The 12,598-nt window shown below is 31.8% G+C and overlaps 1 protein-coding gene across 2 annotated transcripts in view; it reads left to right on the forward strand.

Annotated features, from left to right (window-relative positions):
• Positions 1-12,598, forward strand: part of SCaMC (Short Calcium-binding Mitochondrial Carrier) — a 180,131-nt gene that overhangs the window by 41,275 nt on the left and 126,258 nt on the right. The window lies entirely within an intron of this gene.

Consider the following 12,598-nt stretch of genomic DNA (forward strand, 5'->3'; position numbering starts at 1 on the left):
CATTCTTGTTTGAAGTTTTCGTTTAAGTTTACGGTGTCAAAGTAAGTTCTTTAGCTTTATGAGTGTGTTTGTTACAACTACATCTTCCCTATTTTTTTTTTGTTTGATTTCCGTTTTCTGCTAACAATGTTCCTAAATAATTTTATGTTGTTACTGTCACTATCTGTTGTTTTGTCGTAGATGATCAACTGTTAACTAACAACATTTTTTTTGTCCTTTTCTCATCAGTATTGTTTTCTTCAGGTTCATCATTATGGCACGTTGTCATTGTATGTTGTGTGCATTGTATAATATGTCCATTAACTCTTCCATGTCGGTTGCAAGACAGAAACAAAACAGTTATATTAACTATGTGTCAAAGAGACATATTACTCTACTTAGAAATACTATTCACATGTTTACACCAAGTCATTAAATAACACAAACTGTACAAATTATACACTAGTACAAAAATATTCAAGAAACTTTTAGTAACCGGTGGAAATATTCTGGCCATTGGTGATTCATCCTTATAAATTGCAGTGAGTATTCTAAAATCCCTGGCTACATTGTCACCATTTTAACTCTTACCGTCCCTGTCTGAAATTGGTGGCATCTTTTTTGATGGTATTAGCGACAGGTATTCCCAGATTTGCACAACCCTTTGAGAAAGTATGATCCTTTCTGAAAGGTCGTGGCATATTATCGTGCACGTTGCGTTTCCAGCACATAGCGTTTAGTTTCCGAAAAATATAATTTAAATGGTTTTAAATATGAACAACGCACACTGTCCGGAACATAGCGTTTCAGACACTTAACGTTTCCGTTCAGTATATTTGAAAACAATATTTTACTGATGCCGACGGCTACGTAACGAGTCGTAACCGGTTGGTAAGTATAATGTGAATTAGATGTCCGTCGTTTTCCCCTTGTTGTTTATTTAGGTATTTGTTTGATTTTGATACAGAGTATTTAAAAAAATAATGTTTAAGGCTATTTTATCATTTATGCATGTGTTTTTATTGCTTTGTGACAATTAATCACGGAAGTGATAAACAATTAGGACTTTTGTACGGAAGTGATACCTCTTCTTTTTAAAAATACTTTTTGGTTTGATATGTATGGCTTCGTTAAATGTAGTATTTTGTTTTTTAACTGAAGGTGAAATTAAATATGAAACATATTTAAACTGAATCCTGTTCATTCTAAAATATCCATAATATTTTTCATCGCCATCAATTAATTCTCTGTATAAAGTCCAATATTCACCTTCCTTCTTCCTTTCTCTTATCATTGGATGTACTTCAAACCTTCTTTTTAACACACTTTTTCATTCCTCATCGTTAAAAAGAAGAGCAACTGCACATAATTTTTGTCGAGAAAAGCGAGATCATATCTTCACCGAACCAAACTGAAACGTTCTATATATGAAAATGTGAACGCGCAGTCCGATTGATGAAGTGGAAACGCTACGTGCCGGAAACTATACGTGCAGGATAATATGCCGCGACCTTAAAGCTACACACGGTAATTTGTACCCCAGCCTCTCGAAAAAAAACGGTTCAATCATGCTTCTCGCGATCTTTGTTAAAGCTAATATTCTTGTGCCGTTCTGGTCTTATGGGCACCATTCAATCGACAAAAGTTTTGGAAAACTCTTCCTTGTCCTGGTCTCAATGGATTTTTAGGGTATACCCAAGTGGCTGAAGAATTATTTCGCCGGTATAACTGCAATGTGGACACAGCACAGTAAATTGATAAATAATTTACGGAGATATTTGCAAAAAAGCAGTTTTTTTGCACTTTTTTATAAATTTAATTAACTTTTTTATTAACAAAATAAAATGTTATTAATACATTTAAACATCGAGGAATTACTGTCCTTTAAATTTGTGCGAAATTTCCCTCCGATCGGTCAAATAGTTTAAAAGTTATTTAATTTGTTTATCCTTGAGGCTAATTATTTAAAATATTGAGCTTGCCCTATGCATGATGCTAGACACATTTAGTAAATTTCATAGGATTCTTTAAGACTTAGACTATCTCAGAAGTTAAATGCATATTGCGTTTTCATCGAAATTATTTAAAAAATAAACATTTGAAAAAGGGGTATGTTTTTTACTTATAAACAATTGTAATAACTTCTATATTTTTCAAGCTACAGACTTGTACGTACAACCATTGGATAGATGGTAAAAAAACTCACATTTAAAAAAAAATAAACCTTCTATGATCAATAGGGACGAAGTTAGCGACTATGTTTTTTAAAATCATATCTCCATTGTTTATAAACATTAAGAAATAAATTTGCACAAATTTTGAATGAAAATCTAAACTTTATATTGAAACTTTTCGAAACTTACAGCCTTTCGAAACGAATTACTTTCGAAAGATCGACATAGGAAAGTGGAGGGGAAACTGTTTTAGCTCCTCGCTCCAAAATTTCGCCAGTCTCAGTGTAGTGGCTTTAGAAAGCAATATACTTATACTTCATTAAGTAAAATATTTTGTGTTTGAACAAAAAAGTTTTAACTAAACGTATTTAATTACTTTTTGATTGAAAATTGTAAGTGTGATACCACTTCATGCTTTTATAATCAGGGGAAATTTAAATTAATCAATGCAAACGAAGAAACTCTTAGTTTCATGGATATTTTCTACGATTCCAACGCAAGTAAAGAAAATATAATGAGAATTGGTTGTGAGGTGATTGTGGTTCTATACTCTACTGCAGTTGATATAAATTATAAAAAAAACACAACAATTAAATGATTTAAGAACTTACAATTTAACAGAAATATCGGTAAATCATCTTTTAAACTAGAAACTCTGCCATCAACTGAAGGTGCAGCCAAACAGCATGTTCTTCGGGTTATAAATTACAAATGTGGTTAGGTAATAAGTTAGATGCTTGTGCGTATGGTTGGAGACAAAGTGCCACTGGTTTTGAACAAATTTATACTTTAGATAATTTAATTCTCGAAGAGATTTTAAAGCACATTACATGCAAATGCACCACAGGTTGCAAAACTACTAGATGTGGGTGCAGAGAACGTGGTTTAAATTGTACGAACTTGTGCATAAATTGTACTGAGGAAGAAGAAGAGAAGAAAATATGCTGTAACCTCGGTACAGTTACGTTTGATGACGACAGTGATTCTGAAGATGTATATTTATAGACTGACTTAATAAGTGAAGACAAACAACCTGCAACAAAAAGGTTCAGAGCTGACAGTGAAGTCGAATGAATGAACCAAATTTTAACTTTTAAACCAATGTATCTAAAGAAAATAAAAAAAGTAAAGTTCAATAAACATTGCAAAATTTAATAAGACAAGTGATGAAAAAATCGACTTTTATTTTATCAAAGCAGTAACTCAGATTAGATTAATATTGTATATCATATTTGTACGAAAAATAGAATAAAAATTAATAGTGTTAATTATAAAAATACAAACAATTATAATTAATATAAGGAGTATATTAATATATTGTGTAAAAAATTACCTGAAATTTAATTTATAAAATATATAAGTATTATTACATCATTGATATAAAATGAAAAAATATATTTTCCGAGATTTATGGGGGGTGAAAATTATGTCATCATTATTAATGCTGCGACAGACTATTCCAGCCAAATTAAAAAAAAGTAAGTATTTACGGTGAATTTCAAATGGACTCAATTTTTCCGAGGTTTCCCATATTTTCCGTCCAGTGAAAACTATGTAGTTATTCATATTTCGACGAGCTACCCCAGAATAAAAAAAGGCTTCCAGCTGCAATGAAAGCCGAGATAATATAAATTTTTCCTACGTGTTGCAATTTGAAGTTCCGATGTCGAAAAAAAAACGGAGCTGAAAAAGTTATCCTTCACTTTCCTATGTTGATCTTTCTAAAGTACCTTCGTTTCAAGGGCTGTAAGTTTCGAAAAATTAAATGAATTTTATAGCTATAAGTGTCAATATAAAGTTTAGATTTTCATTCAAAATTTGTGCAAATTTATTTCTTAATGTTTATGAACAATGGAGATATGATTTAAAAAAAATAGTCGCTAACTTCGTCGTTTTCGAGTTTTTTTACCAGCTATCCAATGGTTTACGTACAAGTCTGTAGCTTAAAAAATATAGAAGTTATTACAATTGTTTAAGTAAAAAACATACCCCTTTTTCTAACGTTTATTTTGTAAATAATTTCGATGAAAACGCAATATGCATTTAACTTCTGAGATAGTCTAGCATCAAGCATAGGGCAAGCTCAATAGTTTAAATAATTAGCCTCAGAGATAAACAAATTAAATAACTTTTAAACTATTTGACTGATCGGGGGGAAATTTCGCACAAAAGACGATAATTCCTCGATGTTTAAATGTATTAATAACATTTTATTTTACGTTAATAAAAAAATTAATACAATTTATAAATTAGTGCAAAAAAACTGCTTTTTTGCAAATATCTCCGTAAATTATTTATCAATTTTAATTGAAAAAACGGGAAAATAAAGATATTCTTGATATAAAAAAATGATATAAATATTGTTTATTTAAAATATACGGTAAAAAACTTATAGACAAAAAATTAAATTGTGACCATAAATTATTGTTTAAAAAAAACGCAAGGTAAAAATAGGAGTATCTTTTCATCTATTCGTCATCTAGTAACCCCCACCTATGTCTTAAAAGCTTCAGATATCTGCGAAACATTTTGCCGTGAAATCGATGATTTTTGTATAACCAGACTGGGCTATATAGATTCAGTTCTGCTGGGACGTCGTGCGATATCTTTTTGTGCATATCCTTCTTCGTACAAAATTACAATATGTGCTACTTGGACTTCACCGCAGTGCCGAATTGGTGGGATACCTGTTTTAAACTTAGTTAAATCAAAACAATATTTAATTAAACTTAATAAATTAAATTAAAATTGCCGAATTAGTATGATTTTTCCTTTACGTGAAGAAGGATTTTTATGATAAAATGTACGAATGACACTAACCACTGAATAAACGTCAAAATAAATATCAAAATATTTCAAACCAGTTGAGTATATCAGCCTACTATATGAGTATTATCAGTAATCTAAAATTATTTTTAAATAATTGTGACTACAAAAAAAATGGAAAATTCCAAAATATTCGATATTTTTGTCCATGAGTGTATATTAATTTTATTGATTTGTACAATTGATTTTTAAAATAAAATTTATTATCATCGTCATGTCATCGTTGTAGACTGCCGTGAGTGTTCTGGAATCCAGTTTATGCCGACAATGTCTTTCTCAAGTCTTAAAAAAATCGTAACTGTAAACTGTTTTTGTCATACGAATCGGTGCCGGAAGTGATGAACCTTCCAGACACGAAATCCGGTAAATAAAAACTCTTTTTAAAAACTTCATTTTTCAAGTCTACAAGGACAATTTTTTTTGCCTTACTATTTAATTAAACATTTTTACTGCGTCATGCATTATTGTCTTTCTATTTTGGTCTTCTGCAAATAATTCACATAATACCTAAGAAAACACAGACGGAAGTTTAAAACTTTCCTTTTCGGATGTGTAAACTTTTCCTCTTGGATTTTATCGAATGTTTATTTGTTTGAATATTGCGATACACAAATAATGAATGATAATAATAGTGTGTACAAATCTTTAAAGTATTATCGTCAGTGTGTACTTACTAAATATTTTGCATTGCATTGGGGAAAATTTTCGGTTTTTCGTATAGGTCCTCTGACAGTACCAATTATTATAGAAAATTTTGGTCTTCGAAAGAATTGTGGAATAATTATTTTTCGCAGAAAATACACTCACTGGTATTTTTTGGGTAAAAGTAAACCATCAGTGGTTCTATGTTGGACTATTCTTAATTTTATGTTAATTTAAAACAATTTTGCAACATTTTTACGATATAAGGAGTATGAGAAGTTACTACCAGTGATTGTTCTATAGCAATTTCTTCGCTATCTTCTGAATGTAAAAGAAAAACTCATACAACATTTTTTGTAAAGATTTTGGACACAGACAAAATGTTACGACGAATTATTTGGTTTTATCCTTCGCTATTATAATTTATGTATTCTCCCTTGAATGTTCTTATTTAAAACAATTAAGTCGTTGATGTGAAGATAATCTGGGACTTCAATGCCAAAATAGGAGAACAACTATATAAAGAAGAATGGACATGGATTAGTCCCAATGGTGAAACTAAAAACGAAATTGATTATATTCTTTCAACGCAAAAATCCATGGTTAAAGACGTAATAGCAATAAATCGCTTCTCAACTGGTAGCGACCATAGACTAGTCCGAGCCAAGCTGATCATTGATAGTAGATTTGAAATAAGAAAGAAAATGGAAAATAATCAGAAATTAGACATGGAAAAACTAAAACAAGAAAAACAGACGTACGAAGAGAGAATAAAGGAAATATTGCCGACCAAGAAAGATATAGAACACAAACATATCGATGAAATAAACATGATATTTACTGAAGCTCTAATGAAAGTGGGTAAAGAAATAGCATAGACAACAACAAAAAAATAAAGTTTCATATCCCAGGAAACAAATATTCTTATATGAACACAAGAAGAACATTACTATAACAAGGGGACAGAAATAAAATAGAATACAAAGAAATAAACAAAACTATTAGAAAAATATCAAGGAGTGTAAACGGAGAGTACATGAAGAAAAGATAGAGAAAACAATTGAAACAAATAGAAACATGAAGTGCTTAAAGCAGAACCTGGGAAACATACAAATTAATAACATAAAGAACAAAGAAGGAGTGGAGACCAACAATATAAAAGAAATTTTACAGATAACGCACGAATATTATACAAATCTCTACAAAACAGAACAAAAACCAACCCAAGAAATCCGTAATCAGTTACAACTGAAAATAAAGAACGTTAACTCTGACCTACAACCAGAAATCAGTAAAAATGGAATAAAAATGGCACTCAAAGAAATGAAGAATAACAAATCTTTTGGGAAATATGGAATAACTGTGGAAATGCTAAAAATGGGGGGAAAACTACAGTGGAAGTCCTTTATGTACTAATGAATAAAATATTGAACACAAAACAAATACCCACCTCATGGAACGAAGCAATAAAACACTATTACTATTTAAGAAAGGCGATAGAAAAGATCTGAAAAACTATAGGCCCATAACGCTACTGAATGTAATGTACAAACTGTTAACTAAACTACTAACAAACAGATTAACAACTAAGTTAGATAATTACCAGTCAAGAGAGCAAGCCGGTTTTAGAAAAGGATTCAGTACAAGCGACCATCTGCTTACGATAAAAATATTAATTGAAAAGGCCAACGAATATCAAATCCCAATGTATATGACATTTGTAGACTTTGACAAAGCATTCGATAAGGTGGAACATTGGGCAGTAAAGAAGTCTTTACAAAATGGGAGAATAGACTATAAATACACGGACTTAATTTCCAATATATGTACATATATGATCAAGCAACAACATCCATAAAATATTTGAACAAACGGAACCCATTAAGATACGGCGAGGAGTCAGACAGGGTGACACTATATCACCCAAACTCCTCAATCAAGCTTTGGAAGACGTTATGAGGAAATTACAATGGGAAAAACGAGGTATTAACATAAATGGCCAATACTTGAATCACTTGAGATATGCAGACGACATTGTATTAATAACAGATAAAAGGGAAGAATTACAAAATATGATGGATGAATTAAATAGCGAATCAACAAAAATAGGTCTACAAATGAATTATAATAAAACGAAAATTATGACCAACTAACTATAGAACAAGTAAAAGAATATCTATATTTGGGATAACTAGTTAAATTAAATAAAGAAAATCAGAATCGGAGAAATAAATAGAAGGATACGGTTGGCTTGGGTATCCTTCGGAAAACTTTCCTATATACTAAAAAATAGAAAATACCCCCAATATTTAAAAACAAGAGTCTTCAACCAATGTATATTTCCTGTTCTCACCTACGGTTATCAAACTTGGACGTTTACAAAGGAAAACATGGAAAAATAGCAAAGACCCAAAGAGCCATGGAAAGGCAAATGCTGAACATCAGGCTATCAAACAAGAAAAGAAATACTTGGATCCGCAACAAAACAAAAGTGTGTATTAACGCAGATAGCAAAACTTAAGTGGAAGTTCGCTGGACATACCATACGACAGAAAGACGACAGATGGAATAAGATGATTATACACTGGAGACCATATAGTTACAAACGAAAAAGATGAAGGCCACAAATGAGATGGTCAGATGACTTGAAGAAACACGCAGGCCCGAAGTGGATACAAACTGCCTACAATAGAGAGACGTGGAAGAAGGAAGAGGAGGTCTATGTCCAAAATTGGACAGCAAAAGCTGTATAGATAGAAGTCGTTGATGTGCGAAGAATGGTGCAACACTTTATTACTCCGGAAACAACGAGGCAGATCATAGAAATCGAGTTTTATTGTATCGAGAAACTTGTACAAATACGTAAATAAACGTAGTAACAAATTCAGACAAAATTATAATTCTTCAAATAAAGTATATTTTACGATTTTGTGACCGTTTTGGATTATCATTAGGCACTCAACAGCCAATGGCCCTGTCTACTGTACAAGCTGTCCCAAATTGGTATGTTTTGCAGGGTATACCGAAAATTAGAAGATATACGACAACTTACTGGAAGCACATTGAAAAACAGACAGAGTCATCTCTACATAAAAAAAGAAGAAGATCATTTACAATTCAAATGAAGATACCGACGACAGTGGTTATGAATATGGATCAAATTCTTGATTATACTGTAAGATAATATGTTTATATTTCCTCATTAAGAAAAATGTTGAGTGTTGAGTAAATACTTACTAAAAACATTTCAATCGAAGCCACACAATCATTGTTTCCTTCCTTCGTGATACAAAATAGGATATTGGCTGGGTCTATTAACTTATAGCTGTACTTACTTGATCGTTTTTATTATCTCTTTGCTCTCATACAGATTAAAAAAGAAAACTCAATTTACGCTAATTGAAAGTGCTAATGAATCTCGATACCAAGGAAAAAAGTGCTTTTATTAATTGCTATCGAGGCGCAAACGGCCAGCTACAATGGATTCAGACGCTAATTGAAAAATCTTTTCAACGTAATCCACGTTCACCTTCGACTTTGCACAGATACGATCAATAAAATTGAAATGAAAGTGGAATGGATTTTGGGTACTTAATATATCAATGGGATAAATGCACTAAACGAGGGATGATACAGTGCAAATAAATGTATTTCGAACATTGTACAGTGTGTAGTGTTTGGCTAGTTTGATAATTAGCACAGCCGTGAACAGTCTCATATTGTGTCTTAAGCATTTTTATCATCACATTTGTTAACAAGCCAGATAGTAATTTGCATAACATCTTCAGATACAAGCTCCATGTTGAGCACTATTAGTCAAAACTGACTTCAATTCTCCTCCAACTATTAGAACTGCTATCTCAGGCAAGATTATCGTAAAGTAAATTGGGAACTATTCCAAGAACACATCAATCAAAACCTCCCAGAGTTAGGTAACATGTCAACGCGTACTCGAATTGACAGAGGGGTTTCCAGAATTGAAAAGCTTACAGAAGCCACATCCCTAGCTATTCCAATGACTCGATTTAATCTATATACTCCAGCTCTCCCACCAAAAATCATCGAAAAAATCAAGGCAAAACGCAAATTGATCAGAGAGTATAAAAGATTCCGAGATCCCTCATCAAAGCAGAATATAAGCACCCCTTTCTTGAAGAGGCAGAAGCCTAAACAAGGTAAAAACATGGAATCATCATGCTAAGGAACATCTATTTAAGTCAGCCTTTAAGTTCAGCTTTGTTAATTCGATTTTTTGTCCTAAGTTTATATATATGACTCAACCTTTTCTATATTAATATTGTCTGATATTATTATTGTTGTACTATTTCTTTTGATTTTGTATTTAGATCTAATAGCATTTCCTGCAATTCTTCTCTGTCTTTTGCTATTAACGCAACATCATCGGAAAATCTCAGGTGATTCAGGTTTTCGCCATATATCGTCACTCCTTTATTTCCCCATTCTAAAGTTCTGAACATATATATATATATATATATATATATATATATATATATATATATATATATATATATATATATATATATGTATATATGTATCGGTTTAAAACGTTCTCCTACGTCTTCCGATACCCAGTTGCCACTCCTCTCGATTTATCCATAAGTCATAGAACATATCTTCTAGAGCTAAAGTAAATATCTTTATTATTTTCACAATGTTCACCGTTCCTTATGCTAGACACTCTGTCTAGATTTATTAGCACTTTCGGGAATCTCACGATTCTCCATTTTTGTAACTGTTAAAGTGATGTTATGTCACATCTAACAACTGCGTTTTGTTTCATTAGTAAAGGACGTAAGTCCAGGACTCGTGTCATTGTCAAACAGATTTTCAATTTTCATTTGTCTTTTATGTTGACTTGCGGTGTCCATTTCGCAGCCCATATGTGGAACGCTCCAAGAAATAAAATGGCACCAAGTGATATTTAAAAAAGTGTTATTTATGCTTTGTTCGAAATAAGGGAATCTGTACAATCCAGCTTGCCTATAATTCATGTATTTACAAATTTAAAGACAATTCACGAACATATCAGGAAAAGAGTGAGATAACAATTTGAATCTCAGGAGTACTCTTAAATCGCATTTAACTATCTGTTGTTATTATATCGGTAATCACAATATTTAAACCATTTCAATCATTTTTTACACCCTTAGAAACACAGCATGGCAGTTAACTTTATAGTAATTTCACAATTGGCATGTCACACACCTGCAGTAATTGTAGTCTTTAGTGTACATGTTATGTGTAAAATATGTAAAATCAAGAGAAAAAAAAAATAAAAAAAACCTTTCTGGTAACACTCGATACTTACTGCATTACTAATTTTTTAGCGATGCTATCTCCTCTCGAATATATTTCGCCGATGTGGTAATTCGTCTTCTTCTTCAGCAGCGTAGTTATTCGGATTTTAGAGACGGTTGCTCTGAAAAGTTCATTTGATGTACAGTCCATCTAATTTACAAACCGTTGCACGTCATCGGCGTCATAGCCCGTGACGTCACATGATACCAACACGAAATATTTAGGCGGTAGGTGTGTTCTTTTTTAGAATCACTTTGCCGAGTACACTGATATTACAGCCACTAGACATATTTTATTATATACGCGTAGAAATAATATTGAAAGATTTCTATTAATGTTAACTTAAAGAAATACACAGTAATATGTTTCATTTAATTTGTATAAATGCATTATAAAGCGTTTTTATGAAGAACATTTGTTCGGAACACACTGTAACTGTAATCGAACGAAGGTGAAATTTTGGCATAAATTGGTAACACTTATTTGACAGTTGCGGTGTTGACACTTTTTGTACTTTATTATTTTAAATTTTAAAGTGAATACCTCTTGTTTTATATTTTTACCTATTTAATAAAATCTGTTCTTTTTAGAACAAAATTAGTAGTGTATTTCAAAAATGTCACGTAAGAATTTAAATAGTCGTTGTAAAGAGGATAATAATAATTATGTGACCTATTTGATTTAAAATGGATTCAGGATTTTTTTATACTTTGGCAACTATGTCAACTTCGATCTCTGACGTAGATAATGACGTGCAACGGTTTGTAAATTAGATGGACTGTATACCCGTACTATTCTCTCATGATGCACAGCCATGATATTCTACGTCTTCCCAAAGGAAAAATCCTTTGATCTTTTTCTACATAATAAGTTGGAGTAAAGTGTATCTCTCTTGTTCTGATTGCGTTTATAATTTCCATTTCTTTATTCATCATTCTCAAAACATCTTTTTTTGTAATGTGTTATGTCCACGATATATTCAGAATTCTTTTATACACCCACAAATTGAATCATTCAGGTTTTTTTCATTGATGTCGCATTCAAGGTCCTGCTTCCTTTCCATCAAGGCGAGAAAACGTAGCATCTCGCGAAACCTAACTGTAAATCTCCTGTGGGGAACACTTTTCTCATTTTGTAAAAATTTGCCTTAGCCCGATTATTCTCGTTGTTTGTTAGAGTTTTTGCTATTCTTATGAATTTTGTCTTTTTGACGATTATTGTTTCACCGTATTCTTTTTCTTGTCCATACTCCGCTATTCTGGTCATCAGTCTCTGACGGTCTTCAATATTTTCTGCTATGATGACAGTGTTATCGTCATACCTAATGTTGTTAGTAGGAACTCATTTCTTTTTCCAGGCCATTGTCTTCTACCAAATCCTTTCTCATTCCTTTTTCTAAGTTATTTAGCTGTTCAGATAACACTTATGAATATTCTATACTTCTGATCCGGTCCATCGGAGTTCGTTAATGCCCATTACGTTTATTTTTAGTCTTTCAATTTAGTTCTCTAGGTTATCGAGTTTATCTGTTGCAAAAAGGCAAAAAGGATGTTATTCTTTGATTTCACTATTTTGAACTATTTCACTATTCTTAGCGCTCCCTGTTTATTCTTAGTGATATGGAATCTTTGGAATATGTTATACGCTGGTTTCACCAA

The sequence above is a fragment of the Diabrotica undecimpunctata genome, chromosome 9, assembly GCF_040954645.1.
Source record: "Diabrotica undecimpunctata isolate CICGRU chromosome 9, icDiaUnde3, whole genome shotgun sequence".
NCBI lineage: Eukaryota > Metazoa > Arthropoda > Insecta > Coleoptera > Chrysomelidae > Diabrotica > Diabrotica undecimpunctata.